The sequence below is a fragment of the Canis lupus genome, chromosome 18 (assembly GCF_048164855.1).
Source record: "Canis lupus baileyi chromosome 18, mCanLup2.hap1, whole genome shotgun sequence".
Classification (NCBI taxonomy): Eukaryota; Metazoa; Chordata; class Mammalia; order Carnivora; family Canidae; genus Canis; species Canis lupus.
Window position 1 is genome coordinate 47,762,937 of NC_132855.1, and position 22,553 is coordinate 47,785,489.

The 22,553-nt window shown below is 40.4% G+C and overlaps 1 protein-coding gene across 1 annotated transcript in view; it reads left to right on the plus strand.

Annotated features, from left to right (window-relative positions):
* Positions 1 to 11,870: 11,870 nt before the first annotated feature.
* The window catches only part of ELAPOR2 (endosome-lysosome associated apoptosis and autophagy regulator family member 2), a 171,753-nt gene continuing 161,070 nt past the window's right edge, over positions 11,871 to 22,553 (plus strand). Inside the window, exon 1 of the mRNA XM_072784375.1 lies at positions 11,871 to 12,001. The gene's annotated coding sequence lies outside the window, so the exon portion shown is untranslated. The remainder of the gene's footprint in view (positions 12,002 to 22,553) is intronic.

A 22,553-nucleotide genomic window follows, 5' to 3' on the forward strand; every position in this document is an offset into this window, starting at 1 on the left:
TCAATAACCGAGTGAACCAAATGACTCACTCTGTTGAGTCAACTCCTTTCTCTGGTTAAGGCACTGTGTCAATGAGCTCATAAACAATGGTGCATTAGAGCAGTGATGAAGACGGTACATGTTTTAATAAAAAATCAATTGCCTGTCTCCAAGGCTGACCTGGGTCTCTTACGACCGCTGAATGCTCAATCTGCCAGCAGTAGAGACCAACAGTGAGCTCTTGAAATTGGATGATATCAAGAGGGGACCAATCTAACTGCTGGTTGATTATATTGGCGTCTTTACATTACAAAATGAATAGTGCTTTATCCTCACTGAAATAAATGCTTAATCTAGACTGTTTTCTCGGTCCAGTATGCTGCTTCTGTTGACTTAATGACTTATTTATGTCATGCCTTTTTTTTTAAAGATTTATTTATTTATGATAGACAGAGAGAGAGAGAGAGAGAGAGAGAGAGAGAGGCAGAGACACAGGAGGAGGGAGAAGCAGGCTCCATGCCGGGAGCCTGACGTGGGACTCGATCCGGAGACTCCAGGATCATGCCCTTGGCCAAAGGCAGGCGCTAAACCACTGAGCCACCCAGGGATCCCCTATGTCATGTCTTATTACACAACACAATATTGCTTTCTCAAACAATATTACTTTTAATCAAGAAGTTCATTTCACAATGAAATAATTCAGGTCAGTGCCCGTGGCTGGTTATTTCCACAAAACATTGACCTAGAGCACCTGGCTTATGATATAGCAGAATAACGGAAGGAACTGATTTACTGTGTCAGCTGGTAGACAGTACCTTTTGACATCAGAGTGGTGGCCAACAGGATAAAGCATATTCTCCAAACTAGTGACTAATATATGATAATGTTTCTTCCAAAACCAGACCATGTTGGTCCAGAAATTGAGGAGTGAAGTAGGGGTAGTATTTTTCATCATTACATTGAATGAACAAAGCGCAAAACTTTTCCTTCCCAAGTCTGTTCCTTTAGAGGCTGCTAATTTGGAGGTCTTAGTATTTAGTGGAGAAATATTCCACCAAAGGAGACTATTGAACTGGGAGTTGAGATGCTAAGATGGCCATTTGGCCTTTTAGGGCTCCTCCTGACAATAGACCAGGAGGCAAAAAAGAAAACAAAAAAGTTTACTATGATTTTCATTGATGGAGCTCAGGAATGCCTCTGGAGGGCCTCCTAGTATTGTAATATATACTGATAAGAGTTAATAGGAGATTTCAGCAACCCCAGTTAGGGTCACGAAAGTTCAGACCAGTCAGGAATTCAGTTTTGGATTGCTTCGCCAAACAATCATGATCAGCTGACCGGCTGCCTTAGCATAAAGGGAGGTGAAGAAAGTTATACCAAAGGTATACTATACCAAAGGTAACATTGGAAGCAATTGCTGAAATGAAAACTATTGTCCCTATTCATATTTTCTTGTTTCTGTATGTATGTAATAATAGTATATTGTTTTTCCTCTCTTGTTTTCTTAGTTTTTTTCAAATTTAATAAATATTTAATGTCTACAAAACCTAACATTGTCAACTTTAGTGGTTTTAACTTTAGTAGTCACTGGGTTGCACTATATTTTTTAATTAATTCTTCAACATACAGTAAAATTGACTTGTTTGGTGTTCAATACTATGAATTTTTTATTTTATTTTATTTTATTTTATTTTATTTATTTATTTTAAAGATTTTATTTATTCATTCATGAGAGACAGAGAGAGAGAAACAGAGACATAGGCAGAGGAAGAAGCAGGCTCCCTGTGGGGAGCCTGATGTGGGACTCGATCCCAGACCCTGAGCCACCCTGGCATCCCAAATTCTATGAATTTTAATGCATACGTCAATTTGCGTGACCACCATTACAATCAAGACACAAAACAATTTCATCACTCCCCCAAAATCTCCCTTGTGTTATTCCTTTTTGTCACCCTTCCCTAATACCACTGTAATTCCTGATGATCACTGATTTGATTTCTATCATGATAGTTTTGTCTTTTTGAGAGTGCCGTATAAATGGGATCATACAGTGTGTACACTCGAGACTGGCTTCTTTCCCTTAGCATAAGGCTTATAAGAGGGACACCTGGGTGGCTCAGCGGTTTAGCGCCTGCCTTGGGCCCAGGGCGTGGTCCCCGAGTCCCGGGATGGAGTCCCACATGGAGTCCCACATGTCTCCTATAGAGAGCCTGCTTCTCCTTCTGCCTGTGTCTTTGCCTCTTTCTGTGTGAGAATAAATGAATAAAATCTTTAAAACAACAGAAAAAAAAGCCCTATGAGATTCCTCCAAGTTATAATCATGTTATCGTTCCTCTCTTTTTATTACTGAATAGCAACCCCCTTGTTTTTAATATATGGTGGATTGGTGGTAGTTAACTTTATAATTTACCTGATAGATTTCAGGATATCAAGGTGGGATTGTCACCGAGTTAGAAGAGGAATGAACATCCCCCAGAGATGGAAGTTTTAATGTAGGGGGGCGGGTGTTTCATAGGTTGAGTGGCAGGAGGGGGAACTGCTGCAGAAAGTGTACTTTGACTCACTTTTACCCGATGTGTCCTACTTCATGTCTTCCTGAACCAAAGAGGTGAGACAGCTAGCCAAAACATTCCCAAGACTCCTTTGTAACCAGATTGTACACTAAAACTAGATTTTTGCCAAGGAAATGGCCTCACATGAGATTCAGAAGAAGGGGGTGAGCAATGTGAAACAGCAGCTGTGTGAGTGTAGATTAGTTCTTCCAGCTGACAAGGCAACAGGGCCATTTGGGTCTTCTGCTCTAGTTGGCACAGAGGTTTGGATATTTAGGGTTATTATTATTATTTTTTGGATGTTTAGTTTTTAACATCACATGCGCTGTGTGGTATGTGGAGGCTGCAGTGGAGTTCCCACCACAGCAGTATTATGAGATGGTATGGTATCATTCCTAGCTGTGGAATCCTCCTGGCTGTGTAAATCCAAGCACTGTTCCCTGGTCCCTCAAGACATTTTGCAAAGTACCCAATACTGTGCACTAAGTTCCTTTTTCTTTACACTGGATAAAGTGGATTCCATTATTCCTGACTCATCCTTTGTTTCTCAAATTAAGAATTTGAGGATTCCCCTCAAATTCATCTTTGGATGAATTTTAGAAACTATTAAATTCATTGTTATGCATCTGAAATATTTCATATTAACAGTAACAAACTAATTGCTCTCATTTATGAAAATCTCATAATGTATTCATTCATGCCACCTATGTTTATTGTGTGCCTATGTACTAGACCTGGAAACACAGCGATTGAAGGCAAAAGCAAAACCTATTTCCATGGAACTTCCATTTTAGTGAGGAGAAATAGACAATAAGTAAAATAGGCAACAAGCAAGATGATGACACTGCCAGGGAGAAGAGTAAAGCAGGAAATGGGTAGGGAGAGTCAGGGATGTTAGAAACGTGGCCAGAGAGGTCTTTACTGAGACATTTGAGTAAAGAGGACATTTGAGTAAAGACCTGAAGAAGAAGGAGAATTCTGGGCAGAGGAAACAACAAATACAAAGACCCTAAGGTAGAAGCACATTTGGTTTGTTGAAGGAACAGCAGGGAGGCCAGTGTGGCTGGCATACAGGGAGTGAAACTTAGAGGTCATAAAGTCAAGTGCAAACAAAGGAACATTTTGCATTAAAGAGTAACATGCAAATAACCTAAAAAAAGTATATGTTTATGTATACATATATAATCTTTCTGATTATCAACAAAATGCAAATACAAAATAAAAAATTATCAGAGAAAATCCTTGATCTCTAAGAAGACACTGAATGTGTTTCCCTCCCCAGCCCACCATGGGGGTTTTTGGACTCAAGTAGAAAAATGCTCTTATTTCCTAAGAGGAAACATTTATAGAGGTGCCTGGGTTAAGTGTCTACCTTTGCTTGAGTCATGTTTGGGTTCCTGGAATCAATGGAGCTCTGCATCTAGCTCCCTGCTCAGCAGGAAGCCTGCTTCTACCTTTGCCCCACCCCCTGCTTGTGCTCTCTCTCTCTCTCTCTCTCTCTCAAATAGATAAAATCTTTTTGAAAAAAGGAAGAAACGTTTATAAAGAGCTACAAATACATCAATAAGCATGGCAATGCTTTAGGCACATTAATTCATTATATTTATGAATTCATTGCAAACCAAGCCTACGCATTTTTAACTCTGATTTACAGAGAAGACATTGAAGCCAAGGGAGAGTAAGTAATGTTCCCCAGATCACACAGCCAGCAAGCAATGGAGTTTTGACTTTAAATCCAGGTTTGTCTGACTTCATAATCTTTTTTTAATATCTCCACAACTTCTCATGGAAGGTATAACTGTATACCCAAGTGAAAAACTTTTCTCCTTTTACTAAAAATAGTTTTGTTTTGATGCTTGAAGGAAATGGAGAGGAAGGGACATATATTTCACTGGTAAAAGTCTTTCTGGACTTAGAGACAGTAAATCAAGACACCCTAATTTAGCCTTTCTTCATATGACCTATTTTCCATTTTTTGAATAAGCATTTTTGTTCCTCTTTGAATCCTCTCTATTTATCCTTCCCAATCCCCCATTCTTCTTCCCCTACTAGTTATCTAAAATATGGTGGACAAATTGATATATAAAATGCAGGATATGATAGAAGAATAGTTTAAGGATCACACTCTATTTTAATATACTTCAGCTTTCTTGTTTTAAATCTTGTTTTAAACCAATAGGTATTTTCTGTAAAAAAAAATTAGAAGTGTTGAAAAAATATGGAGAAATAGAAAAAAAAATCACCCAGATCATATTTCCAGAAAACATCGTTGTGAATCATTTGGTCTATCCCTTTCAGTCTTTTTAATATGGATTAAAAAAAAAACTAGTAAAGATCATATTCAATGTGTAATTTAAATTTTTAAGTATTTAAAAAATATGGAAAAATACAGAGGGTAATAAAACTAATCTCCTGGATATTATATATAAGACTGTTGAATCACTAACCTCTACCTCGGAAACTAATAGTACATTATATGTTAATTAAATGAATTTAAATTAAAAAAAATAAATTAAAACAAATAAACCAAAAACAAACCTTTTAACCTTTTAACTAACCTTTTATTTTATTTTTTTTAACTAACCTTTTAAATTAAATGAATTTAAATTAAAAAAATAAATTAAGACAAACAAACCAAAAACAAACAAACCAAAAACAAACTAACCTTTTGAGCCCTAGAATTGGACTGCCTGTGTTTGAAATCTCACCCTCCATCTTGCTGAGCCACCTGTGCCTTTATTTGCTTACCTGTAAAATGAGGACAGTAAGATCACCTATGAGACAGGGTTGTTTTAAGGGTTAAATGAAATAGTGCTCTGAAAGCTTTTGGAACAGTGTATCTACCTATCAAGTGCTCCAGAAATGTTGGCCATTGTAAGAATAGCCCCCAACACTAATGAAACAGTGTTACATTTTGTCATATTTGCTCCAGATACTTCCTTCTTCTCTTTCCCTTCCCTCCTTCTTTCCCTTCAGCTATAAAGGTGCAAGTGAAGTCCCTTTTATACTCCTTCCCAAACTCAGTCTCCTTTGTTCCCTAGGCAATCACCCCTGAAATTAGCCTCCTGTTCATTTTTTTATATGTTTATTTTATTGGATGTATCAATTGTATATAAATTTTGTGTCATGACTTTTCCCATTTAACTGAAATTCTCTTGAGGGCATTTCCCTCTGTCAGAGACTTTTCATTAAACAATTCTTTGGGTTGAGATGATATACCACTGAATATTATTGTTTACTTAACTGTTTCCCTTATATTAGGTATTTAGGTTTTATTTATTTTCTTTGACAAATAACACTGGTGCACACTTTTGTCCTTACATTTTTGTATATATCTTTGATGATTTCTTGAGGTAGGATTGGTAGGCATCAAAGAACACAAACAGTCTAATAACTCATAATGATTGTGAAAATAACCTATGATAATTATGAAAAAATTGAAAATGAATCTGTAAAAAATAGAAGGAAAAATATCTGTATGCCACTGTTAAGAGATTATCACTGCCAACATACTGATTTCTAGTCATATTCCTTCTACAAAGCACACTTAAACACTACTTCCTGCCCTACACACTATATCTGGGAATATATTGTTTATCAAAGTTTGTTTCTTGTTTTTTTACATTAACATTATAGGATAACATTTCCTTGACTCATTTACTATACTTTGGGAAACATAGTTTACAAAATCTATACAGTTCTACCATGTGAAGTAGTGTAATTTCATGTAACCATTCCTCTACCGGAGACGTGGGCTGTTTCATGTTTAATTGTATTAGACAATGGTGAGTATTCTTGTACAGAACTTTGTACTCCTTACTTATTAGTTCCATAAATTAAAGTCCTGAAACTAAAAATTACTGGATTCTGGCACAAATGTATTAAAGGCACTTAATGTATATTGTCAGATTGGTTTCCAGAAACACCTGTCCTCCTGAGTGTATAATAAACAACATACATTTGTCAAAACTATTATCACTTTGCTAACTAAATACAGAAAATTCATTAATTTTTTCATTTTGACTGTTTAAAATGGATTCTTAGAAAATTTATTGCTTGAATTGATTTAGATTTTTTCCCTAATCTTTGTGTACCTAGACAATCTCTAAAATTTGGAGTTATTACACTACCATCTGATCTAACTTAAAAAAGAAAATTTAAAGAAATCTATATGTTTAGTATCATTTGGATACAGCAATGACTTTTGATGATTAGCAAAGTTTGGTTCAATTTTCAGGTAAGTACTGCATAAATGAAAGTGGAAAATTTATGACCACCTAGTGACTTTAAGCTATTTAAACCTTCACAATTAAACACCCCCTCCCTCAAATTTCATTAGGAATTTTATATTATTTTTTTTAACTAGACTTTTAAAAGTAAAATTATTGATCAGATCATCACAAACCATTTGAATAATCTGAGTTAGATTCCAGAACGGGGACGAGGGAACTAGAGTTTTCTTGAAATTTTCCTTTCTTTGCCAGTCTGTATGCTGCTTTTAATTACCTAAAGTCAAGGTCTTTTCTATAGGTAAGACTGCTATGAGAAAATTATTATTTGTGACTATAGTTGACATACACTGTACATTAATTTCAGGTGTACAACTTAGTGATTTGACAAGTTTATACATTATTCTATGTTAACCACCCAGGTAGCTACCATCTGTCCCATTATATCGCTAATATAATATCATCATCTGTTCCTTATGTTCTACTTTTTATTCCCATGATTTACTCATTCCATAACTGGAGGCTTGTATTCTCCCTCTCCCCTTCTCAAATTTGCCCAACCTCCCATGTCTTCCTCTCTGGCAACCATCAGAGTTTGTTCTTTATATTTATAGTTCTGATTCTGCTTTTTGCTTGTTCAATTTTTTTTTTTTTTTTAGATTCCACCTAGAAGTGGAATCATATAGTTTTTGTCTTTCTCAGTCTGTCTTATTTTACATGGCAAAACTCTTTAAGGCCATGAATGTTGTCTCAAAAAGCATGATCTCATCATTTTTATGGCTATGTAATATTCCAGTATACATATATATATGTGCATATTCCACATCTTTTCTTTTTTTAACCTTTTGTCTAGTGATGAACACTTAGGTCTTCTATGTTTTGGCTATGGTAAGTAATGCTGCAATAGACATAGGGGTGCATATATCTTTTCAAATTAGTGTTTTTATATTCTTTGGGTCAATACCTAGTAGTCGAATTGCTGGATCAGATGGTAATTCTACTTTTAATTTTTTGAGGAACCTCTATACTGTTTTCCACAGTGGCTGTACCAATTTACATTCCTACCAATAGTGCACAAGGGTTCCTTTTTCTTCACATTCTCACCAAAGTTTTGTTTCTTTTCTTCTTGATTTTTGGTCAATCTATCATGTGTGCAGTGATATCTCATTGTGGTTTTGATTTGCATTTCCCTGATGACTAGTGATGTTGAGCATCTCTTCATGTATCTGTTGGCCATCTGTGTGCCTTGAGAAAAATGTTTATTTAAGGTTCTCTGCCCATTTTTTAAATTGGGTTATTTGTTTTTTGGGTGTGAGTTGTGTAAGTCCTTTATAGATTTTAGATATTAACTCTTTATTGAATATATTGTTTGTAAATATCTTCTCTCATTCAGTAGGTTGTTTTCTTTTTTCCTTGATGGTTTCTTTTGCTGTGCAAAAGCTTTTAATTTTGTTGTAGTCCCAATAGTTTCTGTTTGCTTTTGTTTCCTCATCTTAGGAGATATATCTAGAAAACTGTTGCTATGGCTAATGTCAGAGGAGCTACTGCCTGTGTTCTAGGATTTTTGTGGTTTCAGATCTCACATTTAGGTCTTTAATCCATCTGGAGTTTATTTTTGTGTACGATGATAGAAAGTAGTTTAGTTTCATTCTTTTACACATAGTTGTCCACTTTTACCAGTCTCATCTATTGAAAAGACTCTTTTCCACATTGTATATTCTTACCTCCTTTGTTGTAGATTAATTGACCATATAAATGTGGATTTGTTTCTAAGATCTCACTCTGATCCATTGATCTTTGTATCTATTTTTGTGCCAGTACCATACTATTTTGATTACTACAACTTTGCAGTATATCTTGAAATCTTGAATTGTGATACCTCCAGTTTTGTTCATCTTTCTCAGAATTGCTTTGGCTCTTTGGTGTCCTCGGTGGTTCCATACAAATTTTAGTATTATTTGTCCTAGTTCTGTGAAAAATGCTATTGGTATTTGGATAGGGATTGCATTGAATCTGTAGATTACTTTGTATATATGGACATTTTGATAATATTAATTCTTCCAGTCCATGAGCATAGGATATCTTTCCATTTGTTTGTGTCATCTTCAAGTTCCTTCATCAATGTTTTATAGTTTTTGGAGTACACATCTTTCACCTCCTTGTTTAAGTTTATTCCTTAGTATTTTCTTCTTTTTGGTGCAATAGTAAAAGGTATAATTTTTGTATTTTACTTTAAAAAGTATTTATTTATTTATTTATTTATTTATTTATTTATTTATTTACCGAGAAAGAGAGAGAGAGATAGAGAGAGAGCACACAGGCAACTGGGGCAAGGGGCAGAGCGTGAGAGAGAATCTCAAGCAGACTCCTCACTGAGTTTGGAGCCCAAAGTGAGGCTTAATCTCACAACTCTGAGATCATGACCTAAGCCAAAATCAAGAGTCAGACTCTGAACCAGTGTCCTATAAATGGTATTATTTTTAAATTTCTCTTTCTGTGACTTCATTGTTAGTAGAAAAGTTATTTATGGAGAGTGACAAGATGTCTCACTTGGGAAAATCTGTAAATGTCATTTAACCTATGTGCACTGAATTGGACAATCTTTATTTTTACAAGGAAAAAAACTGTCCATTAGCCATGTTGTTAGGTCTTGCTCATTATATTATGAAAAAATAATGTGATATGACTCATACATTTTGGATGCATTAAAGAATAAAAAATTTGTAAAAAGAAAATATAACTAAATAAGAAATTATAGGCATTTACAGGAACTGTAGATGCACAGGTATCTCTAAGGATAAAACAAAGGAAGAAATGACAAAAGGAAATGTTACATTTGAGTCCATAAAGATGACAGTCTGCAAAAAAGGGCACCCTAAAACAAAATTAAAAGACTACAAACTCAGAAATGTATTTGTGACATATATGGTAAACAATGTGTAGTACATAAAACCTAAAAGATTGCTTACAAACCAGTCAAAAAAAAAAAAAAAAAAGATGGAGCTTTAATAGAAAAATGGCCAGAGTGCCAGTGGAAAATTCACATACTGACAAGAGAAGGAAATACATAGCCAGTAAATATATATGAAAAATTATTCAATGTCACCAATCGTAAAAATACATTTAAAAAATATTAATAAGATAGCATTTCCCTTTTTTGCCAAACTGGCAAACATCTAAAGCATTATTAAGGGACACCTGGGTGACTCAACTGTTGAGCATCTGCCTTCCTGCTCAGGGCTGATCCTGGAGTTCTGGGATCAAGTCCCACATCGGGCTCCCTGCATGGAGCCTGCTTCTCCCTCTGCCTGTGTCTCTGCCTCTCTCTCTCTCTCTGTGTCTCTCATGAATAAATAAATAAATAAATAAATAAATAAATAAATAAATAAAATCTTCTTAAAAAATGAAGCATTATTAAATCTAGAATGATGTTAAATAAATGCTCAAACAGCTGGAAACAACTGATATAAAATTTTTGGAGGGAATTTGTGCACTATTCATCAAAAACTAAAAATACACATACAGTGCTACCCAGTGATTTCAAGTCTAGAAAGGCATCATAGAAAACTAGAAGTGTGAACAGATTATATATAAAAGGCAGTCATCCTAGAATTACTTATAACATCCAATTCCTGAGAAACAGTGCCTAATATCCAATGGTAAATTATGTATCTCCAAAGCACATAGATGTTATTAGACAATTATTAAAGCTGTGTTGTCAGAGACTTCAGTGACTTAAGAAAATATTCATGTTGTTAAGGGAAAAATAGAAGCAGGTTACAAGTTATAATTCTAGTTTTATAGTACACAGGCAGCTGACAGACCAAGAAGGAAATTCTTCAGGATGCTAATACCATTAATGGTGTCACGTCTCATTGATGGGATCCCTAGTAATTTTTACGCTCTTCCTGATACTTTCAAGTATTTTCCAAAATGTCTACAATAAACATACAGTATTATAATCAGAACGAGAGAGAGAGAGAGAGAGAGGAGAGAGAGAGAGTTTCACGGTCCATGTGGAAATGTTTATTACAAAAATAATAGAGATAGAGACACAGATCATTCAGGTCAATTTATGAGTCTGCCAGGTACATTTCTTCGCGTACTCAATTATCCGAAACTTGGGTCTTCTTTTGAACAATAGGATGATTCAAGTGAGCACAGAATTACGGAGCGAGAAGGGACCTTTGAGATCCCCCAAACTGAGGGAGGCATCAGGTCCCTTTTGCTCGCCAGGAGCGCCCACCCCCCGGCTCAGCATATTTTCAATGAAAGAAAAGACGAAGAGTACCCCAGGAGTTGTACATGGAGGAAAAACTGCTTCCTCCAGAAACAAAAGAGCTTCCTTGCCCAAGGTTACGCGTTTTCCCCCAGAATCGGCACCAACAGCAGCAGTACCTGCGGGCACTGTTACTCCAGCAGCGATCGCGGCCGCGGCGGGCCCGGCACTCCCCGGGGCGCCCGGTGCAGCAGGTCCCCGACCCCGACCGGCCTCTGCGGGGGGTGCGGCCGCCGCCTTCGTGACACAGGCGAGGAAACCGAGTCGCGGACTGCGCCGCCACTTCCCGGCCGCCTCCTCCGCGCCGCCGCGTCTCGCACGAAGCCGGGCCGGTCGTCGCTGCGGTCCTCGGCGGGGCCGCTCCCGGGCGCGTCCGTGTGCGGGCGCGAGGCGGGGAGCAGGGCCTCCAGGCGGCCGCCGCCGGGCAGACCCCAGTCGCCGAGCGCCCCCCCCGCGGGCCCGGGGACCCCCCGGGACGGCCGCGCCCGGCCGCAGCCCCCGCCCCGCCCCGCCCCGCCCCCGCCACCTGCGCCCGGGCCCCGCGTCCCCGCCCCGCGTCCCGCCCCCGCCCCCGCGCCGCGCCCGCGCCCGCGCCCCGCGGTCCCTCCCTCCGGCGTGACGGGAGCACCGGCGCCCGCTGCCGGGCCGCGAGCGCAGCCGAGCTTCCCCGGCGGACCCGAGGGGCGGGCGAGCGGCCGGCCGAGCGCCCCACCCGGGACAGCGGCGGCTCGGAGATGCGGCTCCTCGCCCGGGGGCCGGCGCGGCGCGGGGGCGGGGGCGGGGGCGGGGGCGGGGGCCGGGGCCGGGGCCGGGGCCGGGGGCGGCGGGCGGGGGCTGCCCGCGCCGGGCTCGCGCCGCCCTGGAGCGCCGCCTGGATCTGCTGCTGGGCGCTCGCCGGCTGCCGGGCGGCCTGCGCGGGGGACCTGCCCTCGCCCGGCCGCCCGCTTCCGCCCTGCCTGGAGGTGAGCCGCACCTGGTCCTCTACCTGGAGCTCGCGGGGGGCGGGGGCGGGGGCGGGGGGCGAGGCCGGCGCCGCCGCCTCCTGCCGTCCCCAGCTCGGGGCCCTGGTTCGCCGCGGGGGTGAAGTTGCCCGCCGGGGCGCCGGCCGAGAGGGGGCGTGTGGCTCCGCTGCCTTTCGGGGGATGCTCCTCTGTTGGCGCCCGCGTTCGGAGGGCTCCCAAGGACTTTGCGGCGCCCCCTTCCGAGTGCCAGGCTTCAGGACCCGGGGCCTTGGCAGAGATTTCAGCAAGTGGGGTGGCGAGGAGCCTGGGGGAGCCCCGCTGGGGGAATCTGGAGACCCATCCCTTCACGGCTGTTTCAGGGAGCCGCGTGGTGTCACGAGAGGGCTTCGCGCCCCCCGCGCCCCCCGCGCCCCCCGCGCCCCCCGCGCCCCCTTCCCTTCCCCGAGACCCCGCAGGTCTCTACAGACCCCTTCTTCCCAGTCGCCCGCGCTCGGCTGCCTCATGAGGCCCCGGGGACCTGCTCGGCCGGTGTGTGGGATCGCTCGGCATCCTCCTGGCACAATGTGGATATGAATTAGGGAGAATAAAAGAGTGTGTGCTTAGGACGGAGGCGGGTTGGTTATCTAGAAAATGAGAAAAGACAGAGCGAACATGCTCGTTTCGGGAGGTGTTCATCTGGCTGAAGCACGGCCACTGTTTATTTTGTACTTGGAGATTATTGTTGATTAACAGCCAAAAAGAATAAATCACGGGTGATGAGATTTTCTCCTGCTTTTAGGGGAACTGGATTTAATGTGCCAAAAATTTACGGGGGGTGTCATTGGTACTTGTAGTGGGTGCGTATCTTTCCTTTTAGTGTTCCAGAAAGTGCAGCCTCTTAATGAAAATCAATGAGGGGAAGGAAGCAACATTTCTGACCTACTTTGAGTGATTATGTTGGGCAGGATATGGGGAGTGGATACTGCTTTTAGGAAGATTGCTAGGAATCAGGGTGATGGTTCATTTTAATTTTTGTATAGCAAAAATAGGTTAGCCAATAACCCCTCCGGGAAGACAGGCCAGACCCTGTTGCTTTGTGTGTGGTGCTGTAACTTTTGAATTTTACCCAGGCTTGAATTATAGAGTATATGTGTTCTGGACATCGTCCATCATCCTCAGAATTTCATCTTTCTCTCCCATAATACGAGTCCCAGGATAGACTGAAATGAGAGTGAATCAAATCAAAGGCATATGTGGGAGCACGCAGGAATGTTGCAGTCGGGGAAATCAGGGCAAGCTCTCAACAAACAGCTATGTTTAACTTCAGAGTTTATCAATATAGTTAGTAGTTTAATCTGTGCTCTTCAACTTCACCTATCACCTGGGAAGGATCCATTCTTCCAGATTTCCACAGAAAGCTGCTTCTTGGACATCCTCAGATCCAACAGTTCTAACAGGACAAACCTAAAGCCTAGCCTCCAGCCCCTGGCCTCAAAATGCACAACGTACCTTTGTTTTTGTTTTTGTTTTTTTTTTGAAATGAAATGTCTTAAGCTCTTTGCGACACTGATTCTTAATAATGAAGAATCTACTTGAAATGTTAGGGTGAAAGTTAAGGCCAGAGGAGGGATGCTTTTTGCTCATTACAACTAGGCTGATCATTGAGACGTTCACATGGACCACACATGTACACCTAGAAAGAACAGAGTAAGAGCCTGCAGCTGAAAAAGAAATGCTGAAACGAGAGGCGGGAAGATGACAGAAAGTTCAGGAAGGCTCTCTTCAATTCCTCCCAGCTCTTTGTTGCACTGACTTAGAAATTACACTGACTCAGTTCCTTGAGATCTCTTTTGAATTCCCCCCTCCCCCCATAAAAAGCAGAAATGCATGACTCATATAGGAGGCTAGTATTGAGCTTGCCTGTGGCTTGTGATTTTAGAAATGGTGATGCACAGATGCATTGATATTCTTCTTGGTGACTGACAACATTTGTGAGATGTCTGAGAGTGAGAGGTTCCTTTGGAAATAGGAGAGGCCAACCAGTCTCACAGGGGCTGACTCCGCTTTTGGGCATCTGGTCTAACTAGCCGAGACAGTTTTATGGAACTGATTATTGTTTCTCTCTGACATTGTTTTTAAGAGGAAAGGGAGAAAAGCCGGTGCTGTTCAGGCTCTGAGGGTTAGGGCCTGTTTGTGCTGGGAGGTAGGGAGGAGGTGTCCTCTGAGGTAGAGTTATGGAATGGTGGGCTAACTCTGGTGAACAAAGTCATAAAGTAACTGTTTTGTGTTCGCTCTTACCTGTTTATCCCTTTCTACAATTGAGTAATAGAAAAGGAGGCGAATGTCACGCAATAGAACAGAAAACTATGTGCTGGGAGCAGAGTGAGAGGGTGCAGTGAGGATCAGAAGCTGGAAACTAAGACCAGCTCTTTATAATGAGAGAGAATGTTGAAAAGGATGGAAAAGTCTGTGATTTTAAAACTCACTGTCCTCCTGTGGTTTGAGTCTCACCCTCATCAGTAATTTTTATAAAAGTAGACATGATTAAGTTCTGTAGACTGATTTTCCTTGCTTGGTTTTAGGGGAAAGCAAGGGAAGACAAAAGAGAGGCCCAGGAAATTGGCCTGGGGCCAATCAAGTTTTAATTGCCAGAGTTCAGGAAAAAAAAAAAAAAAAAAGACAATTGGGTTATGGGTGACGTTTCACTTAGGTTTTTGCAGAGGATGGGACTCTGAGGTGAAACTCACCAAGTACAGCTTCCTCTGTCAAATCATGGGATTACAGAGCTGAAAAGGGGAGAAAAATGATGACTTTGGAATGAATGCTCAGCTGGTAATCAGATCAGCAGGGTGGAAGCCCAAGCGCATACAGGAAAGCTATAGTTTTAGAGACAGAAATAAAAAAAATAAAGTCAGTGTGCCTGCAGAGGAAGGACAAGAGGATGTGACTTTCATAAATGGTGTTGAAAGAAAAAAAAATACGAAGACTGGATGTCAGAAAGCGCAGAATTAATTTCTCAGGCTGTGCATGGGAAAACTTATGAAGGATAAGCATCCTCTGGGTTTCTTGGCACCAGTTTTTTTGCTTGTAGAATGATAGTTATAAAAACAGACCTACCTATTTCTATTGGGAGGATGAGATTAACATAAATTAAAGGAAAAATATCCATGGAAATGTGAAAGTTGATTATTGCTGGATTAGTAGACCTGGGTCCTGATATTTCAGGAAGGGTCTTTGGGGAGATTTCAGAGGTTCAGAAGATAGGTTTATCCAAGAATGGAATGGAATGGAATTTTTGACTCATTGAATAATCGGACTTAATGGGACTGCCAGAGGCAAAAAAAAAAAAAAAATAATAATGATAAGGGCCAACAGATGATTCAGAGATGGAGTAAAAGTATTAGGAGATACAGTGCATGAGAGTAAAAAGAACTAAGTGGATTATGTATGCATTATTTAAATTTGGAAAATTAAATCACAGATTAGCTTGATTCTTAGTTCACTGCTCTAAAATCCTGCATAATACAATTCTACTGGTCTCTGAGTCTTGAGAATGATGACTTTTTGCAAACAGTTTTTATTCCTTAGGCATTTATTGAGCTTATGCTATGTGCCAGGCAACATGTCAGATGATGGGAAATTACAAATTAGAAAAATAAAATTTAATTGGGTAAGGATGAGACAGAAATGTAAACAAAGCAGTGAAGTGATTTGGGGTCATGAGAGAAGAAAGAAAGGGTCACATCTAGTTAGATCAGAAAAGGCCCTGTAGAAGAGGTGAGTGAGATCTGAAAAATGAGGAGGTATTTGCCAAGCAAGTAGGGATGAGATGTGAGTGTGGGCTCAGAGGACATTTCTGGTGTAGATTGAAGGGGCACCTGAGTAGTTCCAATGGTTGAGCATCTGCCTTTGGTTCAGGTTGAGATCCCAGGGTCCAGGGATTGAGTCCCTCATCGGACTCTCCACAGGGAGTCTGCTTCTCCCCTTGCCTATGTTTTTGGCTCTCTCTCTGTGTCTCTCATGAATAAATAAATAAAATCTTTTAAAAAAAATCCCACAGTTTGAAAAAGGGCAGAAAGACAAACTGTGTTGTGTTACAATAGGTTGTAGCTGGTATGTAGCATGCTATGGAGAACTTAATGAGATGGGTCTGCGAGGCAAGCAGAGGAGGCTTGATCCTAGGGGGGCCCTATGTCATACTAAGAAGCTGGCCCTCATTTGGTAGATGATGAGGAGCAGTGGAAAAATGTAAAGATCAGGAGCAACAAAAAATGCTTTAGTTTGGCACCAATATGGAATCCATATTAGTGTGGTAGGAGACTGAAAGAGGTGAGACCTACTAGGAGCAATTGCAGTGGTCCAAGTAAAGGATGACAGGTCTCAGTTAAGGAGTAGCAATGAAGACGGCAAAGGGGGCATGCTGTTGGAAGGTAGAATTTCCAGGGATTGGATGTGGAGGGTGAGGGAATGAAAGGTCCTGGCTTGATGAGAAGATGGTACCTCTAACTTCTGTGAGGAAGACAAGATGAATAGCTTGGTTCTGGAGAGGTTGACTTAAAAAAAAAAAAAATTATTCATGAGAGACACACAGAGAGAGGCAGAGACATAGGCAGAGAGAGAAGCAGGCTCCCTGTAGGAGCCTGATATGGGACTTGATCCTGGGACCCTGGGACAATGCCCTGAGCCAAAAGCAGATGCTCAACCACTGAGCCACCCAGGTACCCCTGGAGAGGTTGACTTTAAGTAGAGTTGCTCAGTAGGAAGTTGGGTATCATGCCATGTGGCTCAGGAGCCTGGTCTGGGCTGATAAGAGAAATCACTTGAATAAAAGGCATGGTTGAGACTGCTTTATTGGATGTGATCATTCAGGGAGTGAGAACAGAGAGGGCAAAAGGTAAGACTTAGGTTTTACCAACATTAAAGGTGGCAGAAATGGAGGCATTGGCAAAGGAGACACGTAAGTAATGCCAGAGTAAGGGAAACGGACAGTACAGATTGCGAGGAAGGTGAGAAAAGCCTTTGAAGGAAAAAAAAAGAGATGGTTCTGGTGTCATTTGACCAAGGAAACTCAAATAATATGAGGACCGAAAAGAGAAGATTGAATTTGACCTTTGGGTTTCTGGTACTCAATGCCAGGGTGATTTCTGTGAAATGGTGGGGATGGCTTCAGTGTTAACTGGGAGGTGAGGTGGGGGTGATAGAGTAGAATTTTATTATACAGCCTTTGTGGGTTATATAATGTAGGTAAGAGACTGAGTCTTCCAAGTCCATGTAAATCAGAAGAGTTGCAAATGGCCATATATTCTGTTTCAGACTTGGAGAGCAGCAGTTGAGACGTGTCCTTCAGCAGGCAGCCTCTGAAGGTCATGAGCTATGGGTTAGGGTGTCAGGGATTCTAAAGTCACACTGTCTAGAAAGGGGTTAGGACTCAGCCTCTGTTTTCAAGCAGTTAAGATAATTAATCTTGCCTCTTAGGCTTGGGGAGGTGATTTTCCATTTCAAGTTCTTGTGCTCAGAACCGTTTCTCATGTTTTAGGCAAATGTGAACAAGTATTCACACCATCAATATTTACAATGTAAAACTAAGAGTTGACAGTTCTGTGAAGTGTCATATTTTAGCACAAGGGATGGAAATAGCAGAGCATAGTATAGAGTGGCACATTTTCATATCATAGTATATTCTTCAGAAGTGTCTTGGATCTTATAATAATTCTTTATTGTCAGAAAACACCAGTCAAGTTTTGGTTGTCTTTTCCTTCCCCCTGAAGAAACCATGGGTAATTCTTGTCCCTTTTCACATTTCTTAATCTAAATTATGTGTACTGTTTCAGTATTAAACCCATATTTATTGTGTACTTAAGTACCAGGTACTGGCGGTAGAACAATGAACAAAACATATGGCCCTGCCTGCATTGTGGTTTATAATCTCTTCGGGGCAGAATCAAAATATCACCCACCATATAAACATGTTTGCCATAGTGATAGGGTGGGAAGTTGCTGTGTGCAGTGGGAGTGTATAGCCATTCTAGTCTGGGGTAAGGGATATTCCCAAAAAAAGACGTTTAGGTTAGGACCTAAAGGATGAGTAGGATTTTGGATGAAGGTTGTGCTTGGTGATTACAGAACATCTCAGACAAAGGAAGCCTCCTGGTGGGGATCAATTTCTGTATCCTTCTTTTAACCCCACAACCCTTTAACTGCTAAAGACAAAGGATCTTTTCTCTGAATTCTAATCACAGCCCATTGTTTACCCTCTGGCATGTGTATGCTGTTGTACAAATGTTTTGCACATACAGGACCACCCTGTATGGATGGGTGAGTTGTGCCCTGTAGAAGGGCACCCAACAGTGGAGTCAGGTGAGAGCTAGAATCCATCCACTGTGTGTGTGGCCAGCCAGCTGTCCTGGTACAGCTCTGTATTCCTCTGCAGGAAGGAGTACCTATACCCGTTTCATAGGTCCAGAAGGGGCACCTTTTTCTAAGTCCTGCAAAGGTCCATACCTGTACTAGAGGCTCTGAACACCCTCCTCTTCTCCCCTCAAAGTACATGATAAGCTCACTGAGGGCAGGATTTCATCATCTTACTCAGCAAACAGTGATTAGGTATCTTTATGTGTAAGACACTTGAAGGTTTTAAAGATGAGTAAGATGTAGGTCCTCTTTTCTGGCAGCACTAATCACTGCCTTGAAAATAAAGTAGTGTGGGTGGCTTCCACCTTTTCCATTATAAAAAGAAATTGATCTTTGTAGTACATTTAATCGTAATTGACATCTTCTCTCAGTTATACCAAATTTAAGACTCTGAAATAAAAACCCAGTGATCAGGATATATTGAAGTTTACTCTCAACTCAGTTTATAGCTCTGGAATTCAGGATACTACTTATTGCTTATTCAAATCTTCACTTTTTTTTTTTTTTCAAATCTTCACTTTTATAGGTTTTTTTCTTCTAAGTCCTTGGTTCTCAAAATGTGATCCTAGGACTAGCAGTGTTAAAATTACCTGGGAATTTGTTAGAAATGGGATTTCTTGGGCTTTGCACCGCAGTCTGTTATAACCATCTCCCCAGGGGATTATGCTGTACCCTGAAGTAGGGGAACCAGTGTCCTAGGTATAAGGTGAGGAATACAGTTAAGTTGCCTGAAACCCAGGGATCTCATTGTTAAAGCTCCTTCAGCTGCAACTGAAGCTGACTTGCTTTTTCTGCAGGGCATTTTAGAAACTCCTACAGTAATCACATCAAATAGAGCATGAGATCCTCCCATTACCATCAAGTGTATCAGCAAGCATTTCTTTGTTATCTTCTATACACTCAGAAGGAGGCCAGTTGCTGCTAATAATACAGGATGCAGAGGACATCGTCATCCCTCTCTAGGAGCCTAACGCCTGATGGAAAAACCATCCACTCATGAAAATTAATGAATGTTTTTTCTCTGAAATAGACATTGGAATAGAAAAATGGTAATATTAAAAAAGTATGGTCAGCCTTCTTGGTAAATGTCTGCCAATAATTGCTACTTATGGGGAGGAGATTGTTGCATATATCTTTTGCTCCAACTGCAAAATGTCTTCTTGTTACAGTAGATGTATCAAGGGCCATCAAAAATTAATTCACACCTGAGCTCTGCCACCATGTGCAAATCAACCTCTTTGAGTCATTTTCTGAAAATGGAGATGGTAACTCCTGCCTTATCCATATTAGAGTTACTGGGAGAATCTGGTGCATTTGAAGATACTTTGCAAATTTTAATGCAATGCCAGGTAGTAGTTACTATGCTTGTCTAAGTTAAGAACAGTGTTTCTGAGGGGATGGATGGAAGTGTGAAAGGCTGGAAAGTGGAGAGGAAAGTATTTTTGCAGGAGCATTTTTCCTAATTATGCAAGTTGTGCATTGTGAACATTTTAGAAAATAAAAGGAAGTATTAAAAAAGTCAGCTCTAGTTCTTCCACTTGGGGTCATTTTCTACTTACATGTTTTCTTTTTCAAAACCACACAAGTGAGTGCATAGTATATCTCTTCCTGTCTTGTAACCATTTTCCCATGGCAATAACACTTTTTTGTAAATATTTCCATAATAGTGATAAAATATCTTAAGATGGTATATTGCAAAATATTGCTTCATTTGAATGTCTGCCTTGGTTCACTTACAAGTCATTTACTTCACCATTTCACCGAAAATCACTCTTCTAGGTCAACAATGACCTCTTCTTCACCAAATCCAGCTGTTACTCCTCATCTTTACTTGCTTTGTCAGAAACTCTGGACCTGATCGCTCTGTCACTGCTGAGACTTGGATTTGTCTTCCAAGCGGTTTTTCTCTTGCTTCACTGTGATTCTTCTCTGACATTCATAGTTCTGTCTCATCTCCTTGACTTCTTTACACTGGGGCTTTTCAGGCCTTTATCCTTGGCCCTTTTATCTTTTTTGTCATCCTCATGCTCTTGGTGATATCATTTGGTTTCTAGGCTTTATATACCATCTCCATGTGGATAGCTCTCAGACTCATATCTCCTGCACAGAGCTTTCCCTGGATTCCCAGGAAGCAAAGCTTGGTGTCTTGACTTGGATAGTTACTTCCAAGCTGACATGTCTAACTGAGCTCCTGTCATTGCTCCAAACTTACTCCTTCCTCATTTCCTTTGATGAGAATTCTTCCCTTCCAGTTGCTCAGGCCTAAAACTTTAGAGTCTTCACAGACTTCTTTTTCTCCCACATCGTATATCCAGTCTATCAGTAAACCCTATTGTCTCTGCCACAAGATATATTTGGTCAGAAATTTTCACCTTCTCGACCACACCACCATCTTCTCTTGCCTGAATTGTAACTTCCCATCTACATCTTCTTTAGTTTGATCTCAACAGAGCAGTAAGAGATCACATAAAAACAATTCAAAACAGCATTATGCTACTGCTCAAAGCTCTTGTAAGGTTTCATTCACAACCAAAGCACCAATGGCGGCTGACAGGACCCAATAGGATCCAGCCTCTATTAAGCCTCTAATGAGGCTTAAGAAAGGCTGTTTCTTACTACTCTCTCCATTCTTCACTTGGCTTCAGCCTCCCGAGTCTCCTTGCTCTTTCTGGAATGTGTTGTGTGAGCCTTTCTCAGGAGCCACCTCTTTGCTCTTCTTGGACCTTCCTTCACTCAGGTGTTTGCTTGGCTTTCTCCCTTGTCTGCTTCTGGTTTCTGCTCAGCTGTCATCTTCTCTGTAAGGCCTTTTCTGGGCACCTGTTGAAAATAGCACCCTCTTCCTTTCTATCCTTATTTTTTGCTTTTATTTTTCTCCATAGCACTTTTCAGCATCCATTATAATATATATTCTAATTATTTGTTTTGTTTTTATGACCCCCCCCCCCCAATAAATTACAAGCTCCATAAAGACAGGCTACAATCTATATTCTCTCTCCCTCTCTCCCTTCCTTTTTCTTTCTCTATTTCAAAATAAGCTGCTTTACCCCTGACCCCAAACAATGCTTGACATAGTAAATACATAATAAATGCTTGCTTGCTGAATGAATAAACTTAATTTTGCGAAACTAAGGTTTTTAATTGTAATTTTAAAATGTTATAATTACACAAAACATTTATCTGAATTTCTTATTACGGAAGCTAGATTATTTGTAGTAGAAATCTTAGGTTGAAGGTTATGAACTATATCCTGGCCAACATTGAAAATTGTTATTTGTTACTAATTTAATGGTGGAAAATGCATCTCACTGATGTAGTTTATATTTCTTTAATTGCTACTGAGGGTCAATATTTTTCATATCACTTAGCTTTTTATATTTCACTTTTTGGGGAGTTTCTGTTTTCACTTAATGTCTTTCTTACATATATGAGCTCTTCATTTAGTAAGGATAACATTCAATATACATTGAAAATATTTTTCCGCCTGTCTACATGTTTTGAGATAATACCCAGAGAAAGCAAATAATAATTATTATTATTATTTTTCAAATAATTATTTAGACCTTAAAAGTGTATATGAAAATACTTAATGTATCAAATAGGAATAAACTTAATTTTTAAAAGTGGCGTTTGGTACATAGTACCTCATTAAATTCCTACAGTAAATGAAATCTATCATCTGTTTGGCTGACAAAAATAATGAAGCAACTGCAAAGTGACTAAGAGTTCTTGGGCTTGGATTGACAGTCTTTTGTTCTAAGATTCTGTGTTTGAAATTTCAAGATTGCCCTAATTCATTATCTGTTACTCATTTGCAATGGCCATTGACATGCTTGTTCATTTAGCATTTTATGCATTCATATTATGAGTTTCTCTCACTGGAAAACTAGTAATACATAAGTCTATGATTATAGTATAGATGGGTTAAGTGCTTTGTAGGGGTCATGCACAGGGTTAAACAGAAGCACAGAGAAAGGGCAACTAAATCAGATTAAAGAGCCCTGGCCTCACAAAAAGTTCTGTTTGAGCTGAGTTTTGAAAGATTTCCAGAAGTGTATTCTGGGATGCACAGAGGACAGTGTATCTCAGTCAAAGCAATAGGCTGAGTAACAGCCCAGAGGAGTGAACGCCTATGACCACATCAAGGGCTAGAGTGAAGACACAT